This window comes from Ambystoma mexicanum (assembly GCF_040938575.1).
Source record: "Ambystoma mexicanum isolate Mex_15411 chromosome 12 unlocalized genomic scaffold, UKY_AmexF1_1 Mex_chr12_unloc.1, whole genome shotgun sequence".
NCBI lineage: Eukaryota > Metazoa > Chordata > Amphibia > Caudata > Ambystomatidae > Ambystoma > Ambystoma mexicanum.
This window is the reverse complement of record NW_027182322.1, coordinates 15771607-15799171: the sequence shown is the minus strand read 5'-3', so window position 1 is coordinate 15799171 and position 27565 is coordinate 15771607. Positions and strand designations below refer to the sequence as shown.

Below are 27565 nucleotides of genomic sequence, written 5' to 3'. Positions count from 1 at the left end.
CGGGGATGTAACTCAGTGGTAGAGCACCTGCTTTGGAAGTATGAGGCCACAGGTTCGATCCCCGGCATCTCCATATGATATGTTTCTTCAAGTGTGGGCTTTTTCCTGTACATGGGAATTAGGATGATGTGGTCTTTTGCCATACTAAATCCTGTTGCTGAACGTCTTCTCTTTGGAGCCGATGATTGTGGACATGCACGGTGCACCATGCTTCAGTGTGATGTCTGCTTTTTTCATTGGAAGCCTGTTAGCCTGATCTCTTACCGGGATGACACAAAGCAGACTCGTTCATACAGAGGGGCATTGGCTGAGAATAGTGTCTCCACCGGTCCCCCTGCTAGGCAGTGGTATCATTCTGAGGTGCTGTGCACGCTCACCAACTATCACCCCCTCTGACCTTTCCCACCGCAGAACACCCTGAATGCATTCAGCGGGTTATGCTTCATTCTAGGGCTGCAATGGATCGCCTAGTGGCAAAACCAATGGAAGCACCATTGACCTTCCGCAGAATTCCACTGCTTGTCTGCCTAGAGAAGCGACATCTGCCGAGTGTGCTAGGGACACTCATGACGGCAGAGCTATAGAGTGGTGGGTCCACTTTGCTTTCCACTAGCCAGCAAATACAGAAGGACATCCGAAAGAGGTGTCAGTCTATCTAGCAACATTTGTGGGCTTTCGGCTGGAGGAATTCCTGCGCGAAATGGTGCTATCTCATTTTTGGTGTTTGAAGACATACATATATATATATATATATATATATTTATTTATTTTTTCTCCATAACTACACTTCTCAAATCTGGGGCATCTATCCGAGATGGCCGTGTCACATTATGTGATGTCTCAGGCACCAACGTGATGAGATCGACCTGGCGCTTTAACTTTGTCATTGTAAGTAGTAAGATGTAATTTGGCAGTTGTCATGTTTTTTCATATGCACTACTGCAAACCCCTTTCCTTACTTAGCCCACTCCCTCCTGAAGCTTTTAGGTGTGATGAGGAAGTGTCCTCTCAGCGGGGATGTAGCTCAGTTGTAGAGCGCATGCTTTGCATGTATGAGGACCCGGGGCATTTCCACTTGTTTCTCTTTTTGACTGTCAAATGATCTCTATCCACTAGATGGCCCTTTGAGCACAGTAATCCTCTGGTGGAAATCTTCCCCTGGAAGTCATCTCTTATGGAGAAGCAAAATGCACACTGCTTCAGTGTGACCATGTGGTTTTCCATTCTTGCTCCAGTTTTCCCTGCTCTTTTGCTAGTGCTTCACTCGGCAGAATGTTTTGACCAGAAGAGTTCTCCCTGAAAATTATGTCTGCAGGACAGACACACTGCATACCGAGGGGATGTAGCTCAGTGGTAGAGCACTTGTTTTGCATGTATGAGGCCCCGGGTCCAATCCCTGGCATCTCCAATTGTTTCCCTTTTTTTGACTGTCATATGGTCTCTGTCCACTAGATGGCTCTTTGAGCACGGTAATCCTCTGGTGGAATACTTCCCCTGGAAGTCATCTCTTATGGAGAAGCATAATGCACACTGCTTCAGTGTGACCATGTGCTTTTCCAGTCTTGCTCCCGTTTTCCCTGGTCTTTTGCTAGTGCTTCAGTTGGCAGCATACTTTGACCGGAAGAATTCTCCCAGGAAAAGATGTCTGCAGGACAGACTCACCGCACACCAAGGGGATGTAGCTCAGTGGTAGAGCGCATGCTTCGCATGTATGAGGTCCCGGGTTCAATCCCCGGCACCTCCATTTGCATAAACTTCAGTGTGATTTTGTCCCGGTTATTTTGTATTTCACACTGCAACTCGGGCCATGATTATAGGATCATCGACATTCATATCTATTTGTCTGAGAAAACGCTGGTGCCCGTATCGCAAACCTGCCTGTAATATATCAGTGAGGTTTGCGTCCCTGCCAGTGTCAACATCCTGTATGCCTTCACAATCACTACAAATAGAAATGCACAGAGAGTACCATCACACCACAGTTTTAACTGTGCAGAATCGTGAAAGGATTGGCATTGCCTTGCGTTTCTTTTCAGTCGATTGTTTTGGTTCCGAATGTATAGCTCCACCATTGTACCTTTGTAGCATATGATGGCCAGCTTTAAAAATAATTTGTTTTCACTGGATGTGGCCACAGATGTACCTCTGTTGTCAACCTAAGTTGATCAGGTTCTGTAACTTGTTAGTTTTGAGCTGGAATATCCTACCAGCTCTGCTGCTGGGGCCTATCTCCGGCTTCTAAAAGCAAAAGCCTTGAACATATTGATATTTTTCATTAGTTGATCAGGGGGATTGCAGGGGGGGGCAGCTTTTCTGCATGTTTCTATGGACAACCAGAAACAGGTGGCTCTAAAATGAAGTCCGCCATTTGGAAACTCCAATTCGACAGTTACCATCAGTTCTGGGCGCTGTTAGTCCCAAGCAGCCAGCCAGCATCTGGTAGATTTCATAGGTCCTTGCTGGCAGCGGGGATGTAACTCAGTGGTAGAGCACCTGCTTTGGAAGTATGAGGCCACAGGTTCGATCCCCGGCGTCTCCATATGACATGTTTCTTCAAGTGTGGGCTTTTTCCTGTACATGGGAATTAGGATGATGTGGTCTTTTGCCATACTAAATCCTGTTGCTGAACGTCTTCTCTTTGGAGCCGATGATTGTGGACATGCACGGTGCACCATGCTTCAGTGTGATGTCTGCTTTTTTCATTGGAAGCCTGTTAGCCTGATCTCTTACCGGGATGACACAAAGCAGACTCGTTCAGACAGAGGGGCATTGGCTGAGAATAGTGTCTCCACCGGTCCCCCTGCTAGGCAGTGGTATCATTCTGAGGTGCTGTGCACGCTCACCAACTATCACCCCCTCTGACCTTTCCCACCGCAGAACACCCTGAATGCATTCAGCGGGTTATGCTTCATTCTAGGGCTGCAATGGATCGCCTAGTGGCAAAACCAATGGAAGCACCATTGACCTTCCGCAGAATTCCACTGCTTGTCTGCCTAGAGAAGCGACATCTGCCGAGTGTGCTAGGGACACTCATGACGGCAGAGCTATAGAGTGGTGGGTCCACTTTGCTTTCCACTAGCCAGCAAATACAGAAGGACATCCGAAAGAGGTGTCAGTCTATCTAGCAACATTTGTGGGCTTTCGGCTGGAGGAATTCCTGCGCGAAATGGTGCTATCTCATTTTTGGTGTTTGAAGACATACATATATATATATATATATATATATTTATTTATTTTTTCTCCATAACTACACTTCTCAAATCTGGGGCATCTATCCGAGATGGCCGTGTCACATTATGTGATGTCTCAGGCACCAACGTGATGAGATCGACCTGGCGCTTTAACTTTGTCATTGTAAGTAGTAAGATGTAATTTGGCAGTTGTCATGTTTTTTCATATGCACTACTGCAAACCCCTTTCCTTACTTAGCCCACTCCCTCCTGAAGCTTTTAGGTGTGATGAGGAAGTGTCCTCTCAGCGGGGATGTAGCTCAGTTGTAGAGCGCATGCTTTGCATGTATGAGGACCCGGGGCATTTCCACTTGTTTCTCTTTTTGACTGTCAAATGATCTCTATCCACTAGATGGCCCTTTGAGCACAGTAATCCTCTGGTGGAAATCTTCCCCTGGAAGTCATCTCTTATGGAGAAGCAAAATGCACACTGCTTCAGTGTGACCATGTGGTTTTCCATTCTTGCTCCAGTTTTCCCTGCTCTTTTGCTAGTGCTTCACTCGGCAGAATGTTTTGACCAGAAGAGTTCTCCCTGAAAATTATGTCTGCAGGACAGACACACTGCATACCGAGGGGATGTAGCTCAGTGGTAGAGCACTTGTTTTGCATGTATGAGGCCCCGGGTCCAATCCCTGGCATCTCCAATTGTTTCCCTTTTTTTGACTGTCATATGGTCTCTGTCCACTAGATGGCTCTTTGAGCACGGTAATCCTCTGGTGGAATACTTCCCCTGGAAGTCATCTCTTATGGAGAAGCATAATGCACACTGCTTCAGTGTGACCATGTGCTTTTCCAGTCTTGCTCCCGTTTTCCCTGGTCTTTTGCTAGTGCTTCAGTTGGCAGCATACTTTGACCGGAAGAATTCTCCCAGGAAAAGATGTCTGCAGGACAGACTCACCGCACACCAAGGGGATGTAGCTCAGTGGTAGAGCGCATGCTTCGCATGTATGAGGTCCCGGGTTCAATCCCCGGCACCTCCATTTGCATAAACTTCAGTGTGATTTTGTCCCGGTTATTTTGTATTTCACACTGCAACTCGGGCCATGATTATAGGATCATCGACATTCATATCTATTTGTCTGAGAAAACGCTGGTGCCCGTATCGCAAACCTGCCTGTAATATATCAGTGAGGTTTGCGTCCCTGCCAGTGTCAACATCCTGTATGCCTTCACAATCACTACAAATAGAAATGCACAGAGAGTACCATCACACCACAGTTTTAACTGTGCAGAATCGTGAAAGGATTGGCATTGCCTTGCGTTTCTTTTCAGTCGATTGTTTTGGTTCCGAATGTATAGCTCCACCATTGTACCTTTGTAGCATATGATGGCTAGCTTTAAAAATAATTTGTTTTCACTGGATGTGGCCACAGATGTACCTCTGTTGTCAACCTAAGTTGATCAGGTTCTGTAACTTGTTAGTTTTGAGCTGGAATATCCTACCAGCTCTGCTGCTGGGGCCTATCTCCGGCTTCTAAAAGCAAAAGCCTTGAACATATTGATATTTTTCATTAGTTGATCAGGGGGATTGCAGGGGGGGGCAGCTTTTCTGCATGTTTCTATGGACAACCAGAAACAGGTGGCTCTAAAATGAAGTCCGCCATTTGGAAACTCCAATTCGACAGTTACCATCAGTTCTGGGCGCTGTTAGTCCCAAGCAGCCAGCCAGCATCTGGTAGATTTCATAGGTCCTTGCTGGCAGCGGGGATGTAACTCAGTGGTAGAGCACCTGCTTTGGAAGTATGAGGCCACAGGTTCGATCCCCGGCGTCTCCATATGACATGTTTCTTCAAGTGTGGGCTTTTTCCTGTACATGGGAATTAGGATGATGTGGTCTTTTGCCATACTAAATCCTGTTGCTGAACGTCTTCTCTTTGGAGCCGATGATTGTGGACATGCACGGTGCACCATGCTTCAGTGTGATGTCTGCTTTTTTCATTGGAAGCCTGTTAGCCTGATCTCTTACCGGGATGACACAAAGCAGACTCGTTCAGACAGAGGGGCATTGGCTGAGAATAGTGTCTCCACCGGTCCCCCTGCTAGGCAGTGGTATCATTCTGAGGTGCTGTGCACGCTCACCAACTATCACCCCCTCTGACCTTTCCCACCGCAGAACACCCTGAATGCATTCAGCGGGTTATGCTTCATTCTAGGGCTGCAATGGATCGCCTAGTGGCAAAACCAATGGAAGCACCATTGACCTTCCGCAGAATTCCACTGCTTGTCTGCCTAGAGAAGCGACATCTGCCGAGTGTGCTAGGGACACTCATGACGGCAGAGCTATAGAGTGGTGGGTCCACTTTGCTTTCCACTAGCCAGCAAATACAGAAGGACATCCGAAAGAGGTGTCAGTCTATCTAGCAACATTTGTGGGCTTTCGGCTGGAGGAATTCCTGCGCGAAATGGTGCTATCTCATTTTTGGTGTTTGAAGACATACATATATATATATATATATATATATTTATTTATTTTTTCTCCATAACTACACTTCTCAAATCTGGGGCATCTATCCGAGATGGCCGTGTCACATTATGTGATGTCTCAGGCACCAACGTGATGAGATCGACCTGGCGCTTTAACTTTGTCATTGTAAGTAGTAAGATGTAATTTGGCAGTTGTCATGTTTTTTCATATGCACTACTGCAAACCCCTTTCCTTACTTAGCCCACTCCCTCCTGAAGCTTTTAGGTGTGATGAGGAAGTGTCCTCTCAGCGGGGATGTAGCTCAGTTGTAGAGCGCATGCTTTGCATGTATGAGGACCCGGGGCATTTCCACTTGTTTCTCTTTTTGACTGTCAAATGATCTCTATCCACTAGATGGCCCTTTGAGCACAGTAATCCTCTGGTGGAAATCTTCCCCTGGAAGTCATCTCTTATGGAGAAGCAAAATGCACACTGCTTCAGTGTGACCATGTGGTTTTCCATTCTTGCTCCAGTTTTCCCTGCTCTTTTGCTAGTGCTTCACTCGGCAGAATGTTTTGACCAGAAGAGTTCTCCCTGAAAATTATGTCTGCAGGACAGACACACTGCATACCGAGGGGATGTAGCTCAGTGGTAGAGCACTTGTTTTGCATGTATGAGGCCCCGGGTCCAATCCCTGGCATCTCCAATTGTTTCCCTTTTTTTGACTGTCATATGGTCTCTGTCCACTAGATGGCTCTTTGAGCACGGTAATCCTCTGGTGGAATACTTCCCCTGGAAGTCATCTCTTATGGAGAAGCATAATGCACACTGCTTCAGTGTGACCATGTGCTTTTCCAGTCTTGCTCCCGTTTTCCCTGGTCTTTTGCTAGTGCTTCAGTTGGCAGCATACTTTGACCGGAAGAATTCTCCCAGGAAAAGATGTCTGCAGGACAGACTCACCGCACACCAAGGGGATGTAGCTCAGTGGTAGAGCGCATGCTTCGCATGTATGAGGTCCCGGGTTCAATCCCCGGCACCTCCATTTGCATAAACTTCAGTGTGATTTTGTCCCGGTTATTTTGTATTTCACACTGCAACTCGGGCCATGATTATAGGATCATCGACATTCATATCTATTTGTCTGAGAAAACGCTGGTGCCCGTATCGCAAACCTGCCTGTAATATATCAGTGAGGTTTGCGTCCCTGCCAGTGTCAACATCCTGTATGCCTTCACAATCACTACAAATAGAAATGCACAGAGAGTACCATCACACCACAGTTTTAACTGTGCAGAATCGTGAAAGGATTGGCATTGCCTTGCGTTTCTTTTCAGTCGATTGTTTTGGTTCCGAATGTATAGCTCCACCATTGTACCTTTGTAGCATATGATGGCTAGCTTTAAAAATAATTTGTTTTCACTGGATGTGGCCACAGATGTACCTCTGTTGTCAACCTAAGTTGATCAGGTTCTGTAACTTGTTAGTTTTGAGCTGGAATATCCTACCAGCTCTGCTGCTGGGGCCTATCTCCGGCTTCTAAAAGCAAAAGCCTTGAACATATTGATATTTTTCATTAGTTGATCAGGGGGATTGCAGGGGGGGGCAGCTTTTCTGCATGTTTCTATGGACAACCAGAAACAGGTGGCTCTAAAATGAAGTCCGCCATTTGGAAACTCCAATTCGACAGTTACCATCAGTTCTGGGCGCTGTTAGTCCCAAGCAGCCAGCCAGCATCTGGTAGATTTCATAGGTCCTTGCTGGCAGCGGGGATGTAACTCAGTGGTAGAGCACCTGCTTTGGAAGTATGAGGCCACAGGTTCGATCCCCGGCGTCTCCATATGACATGTTTCTTCAAGTGTGGGCTTTTTCCTGTACATGGGAATTAGGATGATGTGGTCTTTTGCCATACTAAATCCTGTTGCTGAACGTCTTCTCTTTGGAGCCGATGATTGTGGACATGCACGGTGCACCATGCTTCAGTGTGATGTCTGCTTTTTTCATTGGAAGCCTGTTAGCCTGATCTCTTACCGGGATGACACAAAGCAGACTCGTTCAGACAGAGGGGCATTGGCTGAGAATAGTGTCTCCACCGGTCCCCCTGCTAGGCAGTGGTATCATTCTGAGGTGCTGTGCACGCTCACCAACTATCACCCCCTCTGACCTTTCCCACCGCAGAACACCCTGAATGCATTCAGCGGGTTATGCTTCATTCTAGGGCTGCAATGGATCGCCTAGTGGCAAAACCAATGGAAGCACCATTGACCTTCCGCAGAATTCCACTGCTTGTCTGCCTAGAGAAGCGACATCTGCCGAGTGTGCTAGGGACACTCATGACGGCAGAGCTATAGAGTGGTGGGTCCACTTTGCTTTCCACTAGCCAGCAAATACAGAAGGACATCCGAAAGAGGTGTCAGTCTATCTAGCAACATTTGTGGGCTTTCGGCTGGAGGAATTCCTGCGCGAAATGGTGCTATCTCATTTTTGGTGTTTGAAGACATATATATATATATATATATATATATTTATTTATTTTTTCTCCATAACTACACTTCTCAAATCTGGGGCATCTATCCGAGATGGCCGTGTCACATTATGTGATGTCTCAGGCACCAACGTGATGAGATCGACCTGGCGCTTTAACTTTGTCATTGTAAGTAGTAAGATGTAATTTGGCAGTTGTCATGTTTTTTCATATGCACTACTGCAAACCCCTTTCCTTACTTAGCCCACTCCCTCCTGAAGCTTTTAGGTGTGATGAGGAAGTGTCCTCTCAGCGGGGATGTAGCTCAGTTGTAGAGCGCATGCTTTGCATGTATGAGGACCCGGGGCATTTCCACTTGTTTCTCTTTTTGACTGTCAAATGATCTCTATCCACTAGATGGCCCTTTGAGCACAGTAATCCTCTGGTGGAAATCTTCCCCTGGAAGTCATCTCTTATGGAGAAGCAAAATGCACACTGCTTCAGTGTGACCATGTGGTTTTCCATTCTTGCTCCAGTTTTCCCTGCTCTTTTGCTAGTGCTTCACTCGGCAGAATGTTTTGACCAGAAGAGTTCTCCCTGAAAATTATGTCTGCAGGACAGACACACTGCATACCGAGGGGATGTAGCTCAGTGGTAGAGCACTTGTTTTGCATGTATGAGGCCCCGGGTCCAATCCCTGGCATCTCCAATTGTTTCCCTTTTTTTGACTGTCATATGGTCTCTGTCCACTAGATGGCTCTTTGAGCACGGTAATCCTCTGGTGGAATACTTCCCCTGGAAGTCATCTCTTATGGAGAAGCATAATGCACACTGCTTCAGTGTGACCATGTGCTTTTCCAGTCTTGCTCCCGTTTTCCCTGGTCTTTTGCTAGTGCTTCAGTTGGCAGCATACTTTGACCGGAAGAATTCTCCCAGGAAAAGATGTCTGCAGGACAGACTCACCGCACACCAAGGGGATGTAGCTCAGTGGTAGAGCGCATGCTTCGCATGTATGAGGTCCCGGGTTCAATCCCCGGCACCTCCATTTGCATAAACTTCAGTGTGATTTTGTCCCGGTTATTTTGTATTTCACACTGCAACTCGGGCCATGATTATAGGATCATCGACATTCATATCTATTTGTCTGAGAAAACGCTGGTGCCCGTATCGCAAACCTGCCTGTAATATATCAGTGAGGTTTGCGTCCCTGCCAGTGTCAACATCCTGTATGCCTTCACAATCACTACAAATAGAAATGCACAGAGAGTACCATCACACCACAGTTTTAACTGTGCAGAATCGTGAAAGGATTGGCATTGCCTTGCGTTTCTTTTCAGTCGATTGTTTTGGTTCCGAATGTATAGCTCCACCATTGTACCTTTGTAGCATATGATGGCCAGCTTTAAAAATAATTTGTTTTCACTGGATGTGGCCACAGATGTACCTCTGTTGTCAACCTAAGTTGATCAGGTTCTGTAACTTGTTAGTTTTGAGCTGGAATATCCTACCAGCTCTGCTGCTGGGGCCTATCTCCGGCTTCTAAAAGCAAAAGCCTTGAACATATTGATATTTTTCATTAGTTGATCAGGGGGATTGCAGGGGGGGGCAGCTTTTCTGCATGTTTCTATGGACAACCAGAAACAGGTGGCTCTAAAATGAAGTCCGCCATTTGGAAACTCCAATTCGACAGTTACCATCAGTTCTGGGCGCTGTTAGTCCCAAGCAGCCAGCCAGCATCTGGTAGATTTCATAGGTCCTTGCTGGCAGCGGGGATGTAACTCAGTGGTAGAGCACCTGCTTTGGAAGTATGAGGCCACAGGTTCGATCCCCGGCGTCTCCATATGACATGTTTCTTCAAGTGTGGGCTTTTTCCTGTACATGGGAATTAGGATGATGTGGTCTTTTGCCATACTAAATCCTGTTGCTGAACGTCTTCTCTTTGGAGCCGATGATTGTGGACATGCACGGTGCACCATGCTTCAGTGTGATGTCTGCTTTTTTCATTGGAAGCCTGTTAGCCTGATCTCTTACCGGGATGACACAAAGCAGACTCGTTCAGACAGAGGGGCATTGGCTGAGAATAGTGTCTCCACCGGTCCCCCTGCTAGGCAGTGGTATCATTCTGAGGTGCTGTGCACGCTCACCAACTATCACCCCCTCTGACCTTTCCCACCGCAGAACACCCTGAATGCATTCAGCGGGTTATGCTTCATTCTAGGGCTGCAATGGATCGCCTAGTGGCAAAACCAATGGAAGCACCATTGACCTTCCGCAGAATTCCACTGCTTGTCTGCCTAGAGAAGCGACATCTGCCGAGTGTGCTAGGGACACTCATGACGGCAGAGCTATAGAGTGGTGGGTCCACTTTGCTTTCCACTAGCCAGCAAATACAGAAGGACATCCGAAAGAGGTGTCAGTCTATCTAGCAACATTTGTGGGCTTTCGGCTGGAGGAATTCCTGCGCGAAATGGTGCTATCTCATTTTTGGTGTTTGAAGACATACATATATATATATATATATATATATTTATTTATTTTTTCTCCATAACTACACTTCTCAAATCTGGGGCATCTATCCGAGATGGCCGTGTCACATTATGTGATGTCTCAGGCACCAACGTGATGAGATCGACCTGGCGCTTTAACTTTGTCATTGTAAGTAGTAAGATGTAATTTGGCAGTTGTCATGTTTTTTCATATGCACTACTGCAAACCCCTTTCCTTACTTAGCCCACTCCCTCCTGAAGCTTTTAGGTGTGATGAGGAAGTGTCCTCTCAGCGGGGATGTAGCTCAGTTGTAGAGCGCATGCTTTGCATGTATGAGGACCCGGGGCATTTCCACTTGTTTCTCTTTTTGACTGTCAAATGATCTCTATCCACTAGATGGCCCTTTGAGCACAGTAATCCTCTGGTGGAAATCTTCCCCTGGAAGTCATCTCTTATGGAGAAGCAAAATGCACACTGCTTCAGTGTGACCATGTGGTTTTCCATTCTTGCTCCAGTTTTCCCTGCTCTTTTGCTAGTGCTTCACTCGGCAGAATGTTTTGACCAGAAGAGTTCTCCCTGAAAATTATGTCTGCAGGACAGACACACTGCATACCGAGGGGATGTAGCTCAGTGGTAGAGCACTTGTTTTGCATGTATGAGGCCCCGGGTCCAATCCCTGGCATCTCCAATTGTTTCCCTTTTTTTGACTGTCATATGGTCTCTGTCCACTAGATGGCTCTTTGAGCACGGTAATCCTCTGGTGGAATACTTCCCCTGGAAGTCATCTCTTATGGAGAAGCATAATGCACACTGCTTCAGTGTGACCATGTGCTTTTCCAGTCTTGCTCCCGTTTTCCCTGGTCTTTTGCTAGTGCTTCAGTTGGCAGCATACTTTGACCGGAAGAATTCTCCCAGGAAAAGATGTCTGCAGGACAGACTCACCGCACACCAAGGGGATGTAGCTCAGTGGTAGAGGGCATGCTTCGCATGTATGAGGTCCCGGGTTCAATCCCCGGCACCTCCATTTGCATAAACTTCAGTGTGATTTTGTCCCGGTTATTTTGTATTTCACACTGCAACTCGGGCCATGATTATAGGATCATCGACATTCATATCTATTTGTCTGAGAAAACGCTGGTGCCCGTATCGCAAACCTGCCTGTAATATATCAGTGAGGTTTGCGTCCCTGCCAGTGTCAACATCCTGTATGCCTTCACAATCACTACAAATAGAAATGCACAGAGAGTACCATCACACCACAGTTTTAACCGTGCAGAATCGTGAAAGGATTGGCATTGCCTTGCGTTTCTTTTCAGTCGATTGTTTTGGTTCCGAATGTATAGCTCCACCATTGTACCTTTGTAGCATATGATGGCTAGCTTTAAAAATAATTTGTTTTCACTGGATGTGGCCACAGATGTACCTCTGTTGTCAACCTAAGTTGATCAGGTTCTGTAACTTGTTAGTTTTGAGCTGGAATATCCTACCAGCTCTGCTGCTGGGGCCTATCTCCGGCTTCTAAAAGCAAAAGCCTTGAACATATTGATATTTTTCATTAGTTGATCAGGGGGATTGCAGGGGGGGGGCAGCTTTTCTGCATGTTTCTATGGACAACCAGAAACAGGTGGCTCTAAAATGAAGTCCGCCATTTGGAAACTCAAATTCGACAGTTACCATCAGTTCTGGGCGCTGTTAGTCCCAAGCAGCCAGCCAGCATCTGATAGATTTCATAGGTCCTTGCTGGCAGCGGGGATGTAACTCAGTGGTAGAGCACCTGCTTTGGAAGTATGAGGCCACAGGTTCGATCCCCGGCGTCTCCATATGACATGTTTCTTCAAGTGTGGGCTTTTTCCTGTACATGGGAATTAGGATGATGTGGTCTTTTGCCATACTAAATCCTGTTGCTGAACGTCTTCTCTTTGGAGCCGATGATTGTGGACATGCACGGTGCACCATGCTTCAGTGTGATGTCTGCTTTTTTCATTGGAAGCCTGTTAGCCTGATCTCTTACCGGGATGACACAAAGCAGACTCGTTCAGACAGAGGGGCATTGGCTGAGAATAGTGTCTCCACCGGTCCCCCTGCTAGGCAGTGGTATCATTCTGAGGTGCTGTGCACGCTCACCAACTATCACCCCCTCTGACCTTTCCCACCGCAGAACACCCTGAATGCATTCAGCGGGTTATGCTTCATTCTAGGGCTGCAATGGATCGCCTAGTGGCAAAACCAATGGAAGCACCATTGACCTTCCGCAGAATTCCACTGCTTGTCTGCCTAGAGAAGCGACATCTGCCGAGTGTGCTAGGGACACTCATGACGGCAGAGCTATAGAGTGGTGGGTCCACTTTGCTTTCCACTAGCCAGCAAATACAGAAGGACATCCGAAAGAGGTGTCAGTCTATCTAGCAACATTTGTGGGCTTTCGGCTGGAGGAATTCCTGCGCGAAATGGTGCTATCTCATTTTTGGTGTTTGAAGACATACATATATATATATATATATATATATATATTTATTTATTTTTTCTCCATAACTACACTTCTCAAATCTGGGGCATCTATCCGAGATGGCCGTGTCACATTATGTGATGTCTCAGGCACCAACGTGATGAGATCGACCTGGCGCTTTAACTTTGTCATTGTAAGTAGTAAGATGTAATTTGGCAGTTGTCATGTTTTTTCATATGCACTACTGCAAACCCCTTTCCTTACTTAGCCCACTCCCTCCTGAAGCTTTTAGGTGTGATGAGGAAGTGTCCTCTCAGCGGGGATGTAGCTCAGTTGTAGAGCGCATGCTTTGCATGTATGAGGACCCGGGGCATTTCCACTTGTTTCTCTTTTTGACTGTCAAATGATCTCTATCCACTAGATGGCCCTTTGAGCACAGTAATCCTCTGGTGGAAATCTTCCCCTGGAAGTCATCTCTTATGGAGAAGCAAAATGCACACTGCTTCAGTGTGACCATGTGGTTTTCCATTCTTGCTCCAGTTTTCCCTGCTCTTTTGCTAGTGCTTCACTCGGCAGAATGTTTTGACCAGAAGAGTTCTCCCTGAAAATTATGTCTGCAGGACAGACACACTGCATACCGAGGGGATGTAGCTCAGTGGTAGAGCACTTGTTTTGCATGTATGAGGCCCCGGGTCCAATCCCTGGCATCTCCAATTGTTTCCCTTTTTTTGACTGTCATATGGTCTCTGTCCACTAGATGGCTCTTTGAGCACGGTAATCCTCTGGTGGAATACTTCCCCTGGAAGTCATCTCTTATGGAGAAGCATAATGCACACTGCTTCAGTGTGACCATGTGCTTTTCCAGTCTTGCTCCCGTTTTCCCTGGTCTTTTGCTAGTGCTTCAGTTGGCAGCATACTTTGACCGGAAGAATTCTCCCAGGAAAAGATGTCTGCAGGACAGACTCACCGCACACCAAGGGGATGTAGCTCAGTGGTAGAGCGCATGCTTCGCATGTATGAGGTCCCGGGTTCAATCCCCGGCACCTCCATTTGCATAAACTTCAGTGTGATTTTGTCCCGGTTATTTTGTATTTCACACTGCAACTCGGGCCATGATTATAGGATCATCGACATTCATATCTATTTGTCTGAGAAAACGCTGGTGCCCGTATCGCAAACCTGCCTGTAATATATCAGTGAGGTTTGCGTCCCTGCCAGTGTCAACATCCTGTATGCCTTCACAATCACTACAAATAGAAATGCACAGAGAGTACCATCACACCACAGTTTTAACTGTGCAGAATCGTGAAAGGATTGGCATTGCCTTGCGTTTCTTTTCAGTCGATTGTTTTGGTTCCGAATGTATAGCTCCACCATTGTACCTTTGTAGCATATGATGGCCAGCTTTAAAAATAATTTGTTTTCACTGGATGTGGCCACAGATGTACCTCTGTTGTCAACCTAAGTTGATCAGGTTCTGTAACTTGTTAGTTTTGAGCTGGAATATCCTACCAGCTCTGCTGCTGGGGCCTATCTCCGGCTTCTAAAAGCAAAAGCCTTGAACATATTGATATTTTTCATTAGTTGATCAGGGGGATTGCAGGGGGGGGCAGCTTTTCTGCATGTTTCTATGGACAACCAGAAACAGGTGGCTCTAAAATGAAGTCCGCCATTTGGAAACTCCAATTCGACAGTTACCATCAGTTCTGGGCGCTGTTAGTCCCAAGCAGCCAGCCAGCATCTGGTAGATTTCATAGGTCCTTGCTGGCAGCGGGGATGTAACTCAGTGGTAGAGCACCTGCTTTGGAAGTATGAGGCCACAGGTTCGATCCCCGGCGTCTCCATATGACATGTTTCTTCAAGTGTGGGCTTTTTCCTGTACATGGGAATTAGGATGATGTGGTCTTTTGCCATACTAAATCCTGTTGCTGAACGTCTTCTCTTTGGAGCCGATGATTGTGGACATGCACGGTGCACCATGCTTCAGTGTGATGTCTGCTTTTTTCATTGGAAGCCTGTTAGCCTGATCTCTTACCGGGATGACACAAAGCAGACTCGTTCAGACAGAGGGGCATTGGCTGAGAATAGTGTCTCCACCGGTCCCCCTGCTAGGCAGTGGTATCATTCTGAGGTGCTGTGCACGCTCACCAACTATCACCCCCTCTGACCTTTCCCACCGCAGAACACCCTGAATGCATTCAGCGGGTTATGCTTCATTCTAGGGCTGCAATGGATCGCCTAGTGGCAAAACCAATGGAAGCACCATTGACCTTCCGCAGAATTCCACTGCTTGTCTGCCTAGAGAAGCGACATCTGCCGAGTGTGCTAGGGACACTCATGACGGCAGAGCTATAGAGTGGTGGGTCCACTTTGCTTTCCACTAGCCAGCAAATACAGAAGGACATCCGAAAGAGGTGTCAGTCTATCTAGCAACATTTGTGGGCTTTCGGCTGGAGGAATTCCTGCGCGAAATGGTGCTATCTCATTTTTGGTGTTTGAAGACATACATATATATATATATATATATATATTTATTTATTTTTTCTCCATAACTACACTTCTCAAATCTGGGGCATCTATCCGAGATGGCCGTGTCACATTATGTGATGTCTCAGGCACCAACGTGATGAGATCGACCTGGCGCTTTAACTTTGTCATTGTAAGTAGTAAGATGTAATTTGGCAGTTGTCATGTTTTTTCATATGCACTACTGCAAACCCCTTTCCTTACTTAGCCCACTCCCTCCTGAAGCTTTTAGGTGTGATGAGGAAGTGTCCTCTCAGCGGGGATGTAGCTCAGTTGTAGAGCGCATGCTTTGCATGTATGAGGACCCGGGGCATTTCCACTTGTTTCTCTTTTTGACTGTCAAATGATCTCTATCCACTAGATGGCCCTTTGAGCACAGTAATCCTCTGGTGGAAATCTTCCCCTGGAAGTCATCTCTTATGGAGAAGCAAAATGCACACTGCTTCAGTGTGACCATGTGGTTTTCCATTCTTGCTCCAGTTTTCCCTGCTCTTTTGCTAGTGCTTCACTCGGCAGAATGTTTTGACCAGAAGAGTTCTCCCTGAAAATTATGTCTGCAGGACAGACACACTGCATACCGAGGGGATGTAGCTCAGTGGTAGAGCACTTGTTTTGCATGTATGAGGCCCCGGGTCCAATCCCTGGCATCTCCAATTGTTTCCCTTTTTTTGACTGTCATATGGACTCTGTCCACTAGATGGCTCTTTGAGCACGGTAATCCTCTGGTGGAATACTTCCCCTGGAAGTCATCTCTTATGGAGAAGCATAATGCACACTGCTTCAGTGTGACCATGTGCTTTTCCAGTCTTGCTCCCGTTTTCCCTGGTCTTTTGCTAGTGCTTCAGTTGGCAGCATACTTTGACCGGAAGAATTCTCCCAGGAAAAGATGTCTGCAGGACAGACTCACCGCACACCAAGGGGATGTAGCTCAGTGGTAGAGCGCATGCTTCGCATGTATGAGGTCCCGGGTTCAATCCCCGGCACCTCCATTTGCATAAACTTCAGTGTGATTTTGTCCCGGTTATTTTGTATTTCACACTGCAACTCGGGCCATGATTATAGGATCATCGACATTCATATCTATTTGTCTGAGAAAACGCTGGTGCCCGTATCGCAAACCTGCCTGTAATATATCAGTGAGGTTTGCGTCCCTGCCAGTGTCAACATCCTGTATACCTTCACAATCACTACAAATAGAAATGCACAGAGAGTACCATCACACCACAGTTTTAACCGTGCAGAATCGTGAAAGGATTGGCATTGCCTTGCGTTTCTTTTCAGTCGATTGTTTTGGTTCCGAATGTATAGCTCCACCATTGTACCTTTGTAGCATATGATGGCTAGCTTTAAAAATAATTTGTTTTCACTGGATGTGGCCACAGATGTACCTCTGTTGTCAACCTAAGTTGATCAGGTTCTGTAACTTGTTAGTTTTGAGCTGGAATATCCTACCAGCTCTGCTGCTGGGGCCTATCTCCGGCTTCTAAAAGCAAAAGCCTTGAACATATTGATATTTTTCATTAGTTGATCAGGGGGATTGCAGGGGGGGGGCAGCTTTTCTGCATGTTTCTATGGACAACCAGAAACAGGTGGCTCTAAAATGAAGTCCGCCATTTGGAAACTCAAATTCGACAGTTACCATCAGTTCTGGGCGCTGTTAGTCCCAAGCAGCCAGCCAGCATCTGGTAGATTTCATAGGTCCTTGCTGGCAGCGGGGATGTAACTCAGTGGTAGAGCACCTGCTTTGGAAGTATGAGGCCACAGGTTCGATCCCCGGCGTCTCCATATGATATGTTTCTTCAAGTGTGGGCTTTTTCCTGTACATGGGAATTAGGATGATGTGGTCTTTTGCCATACTAAATCCTGTTGCTGAACGTCTTCTCTTTGGAGCCGATGATTGTGGACATGCACGGTGCACCATGCTTCAGTGTGATGTCTGCTTTTTTCATTGGAAGCCTGTTAGCCTGATCTCTTACCGGGATGACACAAAGCAGACTCGTTCATACAGAGGGGCATTGGCTGAGAATAGTGTCTCCACCGGTCCCCCTGCTAGGCAGTGGTATCATTCTGAGGTGCTGTGCACGCTCACCAACTATCACCCCCTCTGACCTTTCCCACCGCAGAACACCCTGAATGCATTCAGCGGGTTATGCTTCATTCTAGGGCTGCAATGGATCGCCTAGTGGCAAAACCAATGGAAGCACCATTGACCTTCCGCAGAATTCCACTGCTTGTCTGCCTAGAGAAGCGACATCTGCCGAGTGTGCTAGGGACACTCATGACGGCAGAGCTATAGAGTGGTGGGTCCACTTTGCTTTCCACTAGCCAGCAAATACAGAAGGACATCCGAAAGAGGTGTCAGTCTATCTAGCAACATTTGTGGGCTTTCGGCTGGAGGAATTCCTGCGCGAAATGGTGCTATCTCATTTTTGGTGTTTGAAGACATATATATATATATATATATATATATTTATTTATTTTTTCTCCATAACTACACTTCTCAAATCTGGGGCATCTATCCGAGATGGCCGTGTCACATTATGTGATGTCTCAGGCACCAACGTGATGAGATCGACCTGGCGCTTTAACTTTGTCATTGTAAGTAGTAAGATGTAATTTGGCAGTTGTCATGTTTTTTCATATGCACTACTGCAAACCCCTTTCCTTACTTAGCCCACTCCCTCCTGAAGCTTTTAGGTGTGATGAGGAAGTGTCCTCTCAGCGGGGATGTAGCTCAGTTGTAGAGCGCATGCTTTGCATGTATGAGGACCCGGGGCATTTCCACTTGTTTCTCTTTTTGACTGTCAAATGATCTCTATCCACTAGATGGCCCTTTGAGCACAGTAATCCTCTGGTGGAAATCTTCCCCTGGAAGTCATCTCTTATGGAGAAGCAAAATGCACACTGCTTCAGTGTGACCATGTGGTTTTCCATTCTTGCTCCAGTTTTCCCTGCTCTTTTGCTAGTGCTTCACTCGGCAGAATGTTTTGACCAGAAGAGTTCTCCCTGAAAATTATGTCTGCAGGACAGACACACTGCATACCGAGGGGATGTAGCTCAGTGGTAGAGCACTTGTTTTGCATGTATGAGGCCCCGGGTCCAATCCCTGGCATCTCCAATTGTTTCCCTTTTTTTGACTGTCATATGGTCTCTGTCCACTAGATGGCTCTTTGAGCACGGTAATCCTCTGGTGGAATACTTCCCCTGGAAGTCATCTCTTATGGAGAAGCATAATGCACACTGCTTCAGTGTGACCATGTGCTTTTCCAGTCTTGCTCCCGTTTTCCCTGGTCTTTTGCTAGTGCTTCAGTTGGCAGCATACTTTGACCGGAAGAATTCTCCCAGGAAAAGATGTCTGCAGGACAGACTCACCGCACACCAAGGGGATGTAGCTCAGTGGTAGAGCGCATGCTTCGCATGTATGAGGTCCTGGGTTCAATCCCCGGCACCTCCATTTGCATAAACTTCAGTGTGATTTTGTCCCGGTTATTTTGTATTTCACACTGCAACTCGGGCCATGATTATAGGATCATCGACATTCATATCTATTTGTCTGAGAAAACGCTGGTGCCCGTATCGCAAACCTGCCTGTAATATATCAGTGAGGTTTGCGTCCCTGCCAGTGTCAACATCCTGTATGCCTTCACAATCACTACAAATAGAAATGCACAGAGAGTACCATCACACCACAGTTTTAACTGTGCAGAATCGTGAAAGGATTGGCATTGCCTTGCGTTTCTTTTCAGTCGATTGTTTTGGTTCCGAATGTATAGCTCCACCATTGTACCTTTGTAGCATATGATGGCTAGCTTTAAAAATAATTTGTTTTCACTGGATGTGGCCACAGATGTACCTCTGTTGTCAACCTAAGTTGATCAGGTTCTGTAACTTGTTAGTTTTGAGCTGGAATATCCTACCAGCTCTGCTGCTGGGGCCTATCTCCGGCTTCTAAAAGCAAAAGCCTTGAACATATTGATATTTTTCATTAGTTGATCAGGGGGATTGCAGGGGGGGGCAGCTTTTCTGCATGTTTCTATGGACAACCAGAAACAGGTGGCTCTAAAATGAAGTCCGCCATTTGGAAACTCCAATTCGACAGTTACCATCAGTTCTGGGCGCTGTTAGTCCCAAGCAGCCAGCCAGCATCTGGTAGATTTCATAGGTCCTTGCTGGCAGCGGGGATGTAACTCAGTGGTAGAGCACCTGCTTTGGAAGTATGAGGCCACAGGTTCGATCCCCGGCGTCTCCATATGACATGTTTCTTCAAGTGTGGGCTTTTTCCTGTACATGGGAATTAGGATGATGTGGTCTTTTGCCATACTAAATCCTGTTGCTGAACGTCTTCTCTTTGGAGCCGATGATTGTGGACATGCACGGTGCACCATGCTTCAGTGTGATGTCTGCTTTTTTCATTGGAAGCCTGTTAGCCTGATCTCTTACCGGGATGACACAAAGCAGACTCGTTCAGACAGAGGGGCATTGGCTGAGAATAGTGTCTCCACCGGTCCCCCTGCTAGGCAGTGGTATCATTCTGAGGTGCTGTGCACGCTCACCAACTATCACCCCCTCTGACCTTTCCCACCGCAGAACACCCTGAATGCATTCAGCGGGTTATGCTTCATTCTAGGGCTGCAATGGATCGCCTAGTGGCAAAACCAATGGAAGCACCATTGACCTTCCGCAGAATTCCACTGCTTGTCTGCCTAGAGAAGCGACATCTGCCGAGTGTGCTAGGGACACTCATGACGGCAGAGCTATAGAGTGGTGGGTCCACTTTGCTTTCCACTAGCCAGCAAATACAGAAGGACATCCGAAAGAGGTGTCAGTCTATCTACCAACATTTGTGGGCTTTCGGCTGGAGGAATTCCTGCGCGAAATGGTGCTATCTCATTTTTGGTGTTTGAAGACATATATATATATATATATATATATATATTTATTTATTTTTTCTCCATAACTACACTTCTCAAATCTGGGGCATCTATCCGAGATGGCCGTGTCACATTATGTGATGTCTCAGGCACCAACGTGATGAGATCGACCTGGCGCTTTAACTTTGTCATTGTAAGTAGTAAGATGTAATTTGGCAGTTGTCATGTTTTTTCATATGCACTACTGCAAACCCCTTTCCTTACTTAGCCCACTCCCTCATGAAGCTTTTAGGTGTGATGAGGAAGTGTCCTCTCAGCGGGGATGTAGCTCAGTTGTAGAGCGCATGCTTTGCATGTATGAGGACCCGGGGCATTTCCACTTGTTTCTCTTTTTGACTGTCAAATGATCTCTATCCACTAGATGGCCCTTTGAGCACAGTAATCCTCTGGTGGAAATCTTCCCCTGGAAGTCATCTCTTATGGAGAAGCAAAATGCACACTGCTTCAGTGTGACCATGTGGTTTTCCATTCTTGCTCCAGTTTTCCCTGCTCTTTTGCTAGTGCTTCACTCGGCAGAATGTTTTGACCAGAAGAGTTCTCCCTGAAAATTATGTCTGCAGGACAGACACACTGCATACCGAGGGGATGTAGCTCAGTGGTAGAGCACTTGTTTTGCATGTATGAGGCCCCGGGTCCAATCCCTGGCATCTCCAATTGTTTCCCTTTTTTTGACTGTCATATGGTCTCTGTCCACTAGATGGCTCTTTGAGCACGGTAATCCTCTGGTGGAATACTTCCCCTGGAAGTCATCTCTTATGGAGAAGCATAATGCACACTGCTTCAGTGTGACCATGTGCTTTTCCAGTCTTGCTCCCGTTTTCCCTGGTCTTTTGCTAGTGCTTCAGTTGGCAGCATACTTTGACCGGAAGAATTCTCCCAGGAAAAGATGTCTGCAGGACAGACTCACCGCACACCAAGGGGATGTAGCTCAGTGGTAGAGCGCATGCTTCGCATGTATGAGGTCCCGGGTTCAATCCCCGGCACCTCCATTTGCATAAACTTCAGTGTGATTTTGTCCCGGTTATTTTGTATTTCACACTGCAACTCGGGCCATGATTATAGGATCATCGACATTCATATCTATTTGTCTGAGAAAACGCTGGTGCCCGTATCGCAAACCTGCCTGTAATATATCAGTGAGGTTTGCGTCCCTGCCAGTGTCAACATCCTGTATGCCTTCACAATCACTACAAATAGAAATGCACAGAGAGTACCATCACACCACAGTTTTAACTGTGCAGAATCGTGAAAGGATTGGCATTGCCTTGCGTTTCTTTTCAGTCGATTGTTTTGGTTCCGAATGTATAGCTCCACCATTGTACCTTTGTAGCATATGATGGCTAGCTTTAAAAATAATTTGTTTTCACTGGATGTGGCCACAGATGTACCTCTGTTGTCAACCTAAGTTGATCAGGTTCTGTAACTTGTTAGTTTTGAGCTGGAATATCCTACCAGCTCTGCTGCTGGGGCCTATCTCCGGCTTCTAAAAGCAAAAGCCTTGAACATATTGATATTTTTCATTAGTTGATCAGGGGGATTGCAGGGGGGGGGCAGCTTTTCTGCATGTTTCTATGGACAACCAGAAACAGGTGGCTCTAAAATGAAGTCCGCCATTTGGAAACTCAAATTCGACAGTTACCATCAGTTCTGGGCGCTGTTAGTCCCAAGCAGCCAGCCAGCATCTGGTAGATTTCATAGGTCCTTGCTGGCAGCGGGGATGTAACTCAGTGGTAGAGCACCTGCTTTGGAAGTATGAGGCCACAGGTTCGATCCCCGGCGTCTCCATATGATATGTTTCTTCAAGTGTGGGCTTTTTCCTGTACATGGGAATTAGGATGATGTGGTCTTTTGCCATACTAAATCCTGTTGCTGAACGTCTTCTCTTTGGAGCCGATGATTGTGGACATGCACGGTGCACCATGCTTCAGTGTGATGTCTGCTTTTTTCATTGGAAGCCTGTTAGCCTGATCTCTTACCGGGATGACACAAAGCAGACTCGTTCAGACAGAGGGGCATTGGCTGAGAATAGTGTCTCCACCGGTCCCCCTGCTAGGCAGTGGTATCATTCTGAGGTGCTGTGCACGCTCACCAACTATCACCCCCTCTGACCTTTCCCACCGCAGAACACCCTGAATGCATTCAGCGGGTTATGCTTCATTCTAGGGCTGCAATGGATCGCCTAGTGGCAAAACCAATGGAAGCACCATTGACCTTCCGCAGAATTCCACTGCTTGTCTGCCTAGAGAAGCGACATCTGCCGAGTGTGCTAGGGACACTCATGACGGCAGAGCTATAGAGTGGTGGGTCCACTTTGCTTTCCACTAGCCAGCAAATACAGAAGGACATCCGAAAGAGGTGTCAGTCTATCTAGCAACATTTGTGGGCTTTCGGCTGGAGGAATTCCTGCGCGAAATGGTGCTATCTCATTTTTGGTGTTTGAAGACATACATATATATATATATATATATATATTTATTTATTTTTTCTCCATAACTACACTTCTCAAATCTGGGGCATCTATCCGAGATGGCCGTGTCACATTATGTGATGTCTCAGGCACCAACGTGATGAGATCGACCTGGCGCTTTAACTTTGTCATTGTAAGTAGTAAGATGTAATTTGGCAGTTGTCATGTTTTTTCATATGCACTACTGCAAACCCCTTTCCTTACTTAGCCCACTCCCTCCTGAAGCTTTTAGGTGTGATGAGGAAGTGTCCTCTCAGCGGGGATGTAGCTCAGTTGTAGAGCGCATGCTTTGCATGTATGAGGACCCGGGGCATTTCCACTTGTTTCTCTTTTTGACTGTCAAATGATCTCTATCCACTAGATGGCCCTTTGAGCACAGTAATCCTCTGGTGGAAATCTTCCCCTGGAAGTCATCTCTTATGGAGAAGCAAAATGCACACTGCTTCAGTGTGACCATGTGGTTTTCCATTCTTGCTCCAGTTTTCCCTGCTCTTTTGCTAGTGCTTCACTCGGCAGAATGTTTTGACCAGAAGAGTTCTCCCTGAAAATTATGTCTGCAGGACAGACACACTGCATACCGAGGGGATGTAGCTCAGTGGTAGAGCACTTGTTTTGCATGTATGAGGCCCCGGGTCCAATCCCTGGCATCTCCAATTGTTTCCCTTTTTTTGACTGTCATATGGTCTCTGTCCACTAGATGGCTCTTTGAGCATGGTAATCCTCTGGTGGAATACTTCCCCTGGAAGTCATCTCTTATGGAGAAGCATAATGCACACTGCTTCAGTGTGACCATGTGCTTTTCCAGTCTTGCTCCCGTTTTCCCTGGTCTTTTGCTAGTGCTTCAGTTGGCAGCATACTTTGACCGGAAGAATTCTCCCAGGAAAAGATGTCTGCAGGACAGACTCACCGCACACCAAGGGGATGTAGCTCAGTGGTAGAGCGCATGCTTCGCATGTATGAGGTCCCGGGTTCAATCCCCGGCACCTCCATTTGCATAAACTTCAGTGTGATTTTGTCCCGGTTATTTTGTATTTCACACTGCAACTCGGGCCATGATTATAGGATCATCGACATTCATATCTATTTGTCTGAGAAAACGCTGGTGCCCGTATCGCAAACCTGCCTGTAATATATCAGTGAGGTTTGCGTCCCTGCCAGTGTCAACATCCTGTATGCCTTCACAATCACTACAAATAGAAATGCACAGAGAGTACCATCACACCACAGTTTTAACCGTGCAGAATCGTGAAAGGATTGGCATTGCCTTGCGTTTCTTTTCAGTCGATTGTTTTGGTTCCGAATGTATAGCTCCACCATTGTACCTTTGTAGCATATGATGGCTAGCTTTAAAAATAATTTGTTTTCACTGGATGTGGCCACAGATGTACCTCTGTTGTCAACCTAAGTTGATCAGGTTCTGTAACTTGTTAGTTTTGAGCTGGAATATCCTACCAGCTCTGCTGCTGGGGCCTATCTCCGGCTTCTAAAAGCAAAAGCCTTGAACATATTGATATTTTTCATTAGTTGATCAGGCGGATTGCAGGGGGGGGGCAGCTTTTCTGCATGTTTCTATGGACAACCAGAAACAGGTGGCTCTAAAATGAAGTCCGCCATTTGGAAACTCAAATTCGACAGTTACCATCAGTTCTGGGCGCTGTTAGTCCCAAGCAGCCAGCCAGCATCTGGTAGATTTCATAGGTCCTTGCTGGCAGCGGGGATGTAACTCAGTGGTAGAGCACCTGCTTTGGAAGTATGAGGCCACAGGTTCGATCCCCGGCGTCTCCATATGATATGTTTCTTCAAGTGTGGGCTTTTTCCTGTACATGGGAATTAGGATGATGTGGTCTTTTGCCATACTAAATCCTGTTGCTGAACGTCTTCTCTTTGGAGCCGATGATTGTGGACATGCACGGTGCACCATGCTTCAGTGTGATGTCTGCTTTTTTCATTGGAAGCCTGTTAGCCTGATCTCTTACCGGGATGACACAAAGCAGACTCGTTCATACAGAGGGGCATTGGCTGAGAATAGTGTCTCCACCGGTCCCCCTGCTAGGCAGTGGTATCATTCTGAGGTGCTGTGCACGCTCACCAACTATCACCCCCTCTGACCTTTCCCACCGCAGAACACCCTGAATGCATTCAGCGGGTTATGCTTCATTCTAGGGCTGCAATGGATCGCCTAGTGGCAAAACCAATGGAAGCACCATTGACCTTCCGCAGAATTCCACTGCTTGTCTGCCTAGAGAAGCGACATCTGCCGAGTGTGCTAGGGACACTCATGACGGCAGAGCTATAGAGTGGTGGGTCCACTTTGCTTTCCACTAGCCAGCAAATACAGAAGGACATCCGAAAGAGGTGTCAGTCTATCTAGCAACATTTGTGGGCTTTCGGCTGGAGGAATTCCTGCGCGAAATGGTGCTATCTCATTTTTGGTGTTTGAAGACATATATATATATATATATATATATATATTTATTTATTTTTTCTCCATAACTACACTTCTCAAATCTGGGGCATCTATCCGAGATGGCCGTGTCACATTATGTGATGTCTCAGGCACCAACGTGATGAGATCGACCTGGCGCTTTAACTTTGTCATTGTAAGTAGTAAGATGTAATTTGGCAGTTGTCATGTTTTTTCATATGCACTACTGCAAACCCCTTTCCTTACTTAGCCCACTCCCTCCTGAAGCTTTTAGGTGTGATGAGGAAGTGTCCTCTCAGCGGGGATGTAGCTCAGTTGTAGAGCGCATGCTTTGCATGTATGAGGACCCGGGGCATTTCCACTTGTTTCTCTTTTTGACTGTCAAATGATCTCTATCCACTAGATGGCCCTTTGAGCACAGTAATCCTCTGGTGGAAATCTTCCCCTGGAAGTCATCTCTTATGGAGAAGCAAAATGCACACTGCTTCAGTGTGACCATGTGGTTTTCCATTCTTGCTCCAGTTTTCCCTGCTCTTTTGCTAGTGCTTCACTCGGCAGAATGTTTTGACCAGAAGAGTTCTCCCTGAAAATTATGTCTGCAGGACAGACACACTGCATACCGAGGGGATGTAGCTCAGTGGTAGAGCACTTGTTTTGCATGTATGAGGCCCCGGGTCCAATCCCTGGCATCTCCAATTGTTTCCCTTTTTTTGACTGTCATATGGTCTCTGTCCACTAGATGGCTCTTTGAGCACGGTAATCCTCTGGTGGAATACTTCCCCTGGAAGTCATCTCTTATGGAGAAGCATAATGCACACTGCTTCAGTGTGACCATGTGCTTTTCCAGTCTTGCTCCCGTTTTCCCTGGTCTTTTGCTAGTGCTTCAGTTGGCAGCATACTTTGACCGGAAGAATTCTCCCAGGAAAAGATGTCTGCAGGACAGACTCACCGCACACCAAGGGGATGTAGCTCAGTGGTAGAGGGCATGCTTCGCATGTATGAGGTCCCGGGTTCAATCCCCGGCACCTCCATTTGCATAAACTTCAGTGTGATTTTGTCCCGGTTATTTTGTATTTCACACTGCAACTCGGGCCATGATTATAGGATCATCGACATTCATATCTATTTGTCTGAGAAAACGCTGGTGCCCGTATCGCAAACCTGCCTGTAATATATCAGTGAGGTTTGCGTCCCTGCCAGTGTCAACATCCTGTATGCCTTCACAATCACTACAAATAGAAATGCACAGAGAGTACCATCACACCACAGTTTTAACTGTGCAGAATCGTGAAAGGATTGGCATTGCCTTGCGTTTCTTTTCAGTCGATTGTTTTGGTTCCGAATGTATAGCTCCACCATTGTACCTTTGTAGCATATGATGGCTAGCTTTAAAAATAATTTGTTTTCACTGGATGTGGCCACAGATGTACCTCTGTTGTCAACCTAAGTTGATCAGGTTCTGTAACTTGTTAGTTTTGAGCTGGAATATCCTACCAGCTCTGCTGCTGGGGCCTATCTCCGGCTTCTAAAAGCAAAAGCCTTGAACATATTGATATTTTTCATTAGTTGATCAGGGGGATTGCAGGGGGGGGCAGCTTTTCTGCATGTTTCTATGGACAACCAGAAACAGGTGGCTCTAAAATGAAGTCCGCCATTTGGAAACTCCAATTCGACAGTTACCATCAGTTCTGGGCGCTGTTAGTCCCAAGCAGCCAGCCAGCATCTGGTAGATTTCATAGGTCCTTGCTGGCAGCGGGGATGTAACTCAGTGGTAGAGCACCTGCTTTGGAAGTATGAGGCCACAGGTTCGATCCCCGGCGTCTCCATATGACATGTTTCTTCAAGTGTGGGCTTTTTCCTGTACATGGGAATTAGGATGATGTGGTCTTTTGCCATACTAAATCCTGTTGCTGAACGTCTTCTCTTTGGAGCCGATGATTGTGGACATGCACGGTGCACCATGCTTCAGTGTGATGTCTGCTTTTTTCATTGGAAGCCTGTTAGCCTGATCTCTTACCGGGATGACACAAAGCAGACTCGTTCAGACAGAGGGGCATTGGCTGAGAATAGTGTCTCCACCGGTCCCCCTGCTAGGCAGTGGTATCATTCTGAGGTGCTGTGCACGCTCACCAACTATCACCCCCTCTGACCTTTCCCACCGCAGAACACCCTGAATGCATTCAGCGGG

At 46.7% G+C, this 27565-nt stretch overlaps 11 non-coding genes across 11 annotated transcripts; all 11 read left to right on the top strand.

Annotated features, from left to right (window-relative positions):
- Positions 1 to 1672: 1672 nt before the first annotated feature.
- TRNAA-CGC (transfer RNA alanine (anticodon CGC)) lies at positions 1673 to 1744 on the top strand. The gene has a single exon. It is a non-coding gene; the product is annotated as a tRNA-Ala (tRNA).
- A 2394-nt stretch (positions 1745 to 4138) lies between these two features.
- Positions 4139 to 4210, top strand: TRNAA-CGC (transfer RNA alanine (anticodon CGC)). Its single transcript has one exon. It is a non-coding gene; the product is annotated as a tRNA-Ala (tRNA).
- Positions 4211 to 6604: 2394 nt separating this feature from the next.
- Positions 6605 to 6676, top strand: TRNAA-CGC (transfer RNA alanine (anticodon CGC)). The gene has a single exon. It is a non-coding gene; the product is annotated as a tRNA-Ala (tRNA).
- Positions 6677 to 9068: 2392 nt separating this feature from the next.
- TRNAA-CGC (transfer RNA alanine (anticodon CGC)) lies at positions 9069 to 9140 on the top strand. The gene has a single exon. It is a non-coding gene; the product is annotated as a tRNA-Ala (tRNA).
- A 2394-nt stretch (positions 9141 to 11534) lies between these two features.
- On the top strand, positions 11535 to 11606 carry TRNAA-CGC (transfer RNA alanine (anticodon CGC)). Its single transcript has one exon. It is a non-coding gene; the product is annotated as a tRNA-Ala (tRNA).
- A 2399-nt stretch (positions 11607 to 14005) lies between these two features.
- On the top strand, positions 14006 to 14077 carry TRNAA-CGC (transfer RNA alanine (anticodon CGC)). The gene has a single exon. It is a non-coding gene; the product is annotated as a tRNA-Ala (tRNA).
- A 2394-nt stretch (positions 14078 to 16471) lies between these two features.
- On the top strand, positions 16472 to 16543 carry TRNAA-CGC (transfer RNA alanine (anticodon CGC)). The gene has a single exon. It is a non-coding gene; the product is annotated as a tRNA-Ala (tRNA).
- Positions 16544 to 18936: 2393 nt separating this feature from the next.
- On the top strand, positions 18937 to 19008 carry TRNAA-CGC (transfer RNA alanine (anticodon CGC)). Its single transcript has one exon. It is a non-coding gene; the product is annotated as a tRNA-Ala (tRNA).
- A 2394-nt stretch (positions 19009 to 21402) lies between these two features.
- Positions 21403 to 21474, top strand: TRNAA-CGC (transfer RNA alanine (anticodon CGC)). The gene has a single exon. It is a non-coding gene; the product is annotated as a tRNA-Ala (tRNA).
- Positions 21475 to 23869: 2395 nt separating this feature from the next.
- On the top strand, positions 23870 to 23941 carry TRNAA-CGC (transfer RNA alanine (anticodon CGC)). Its single transcript has one exon. It is a non-coding gene; the product is annotated as a tRNA-Ala (tRNA).
- Positions 23942 to 26336: 2395 nt separating this feature from the next.
- TRNAA-CGC (transfer RNA alanine (anticodon CGC)) lies at positions 26337 to 26408 on the top strand. Its single transcript has one exon. It is a non-coding gene; the product is annotated as a tRNA-Ala (tRNA).
- Positions 26409 to 27565: the final 1157 nt, after the last annotated feature.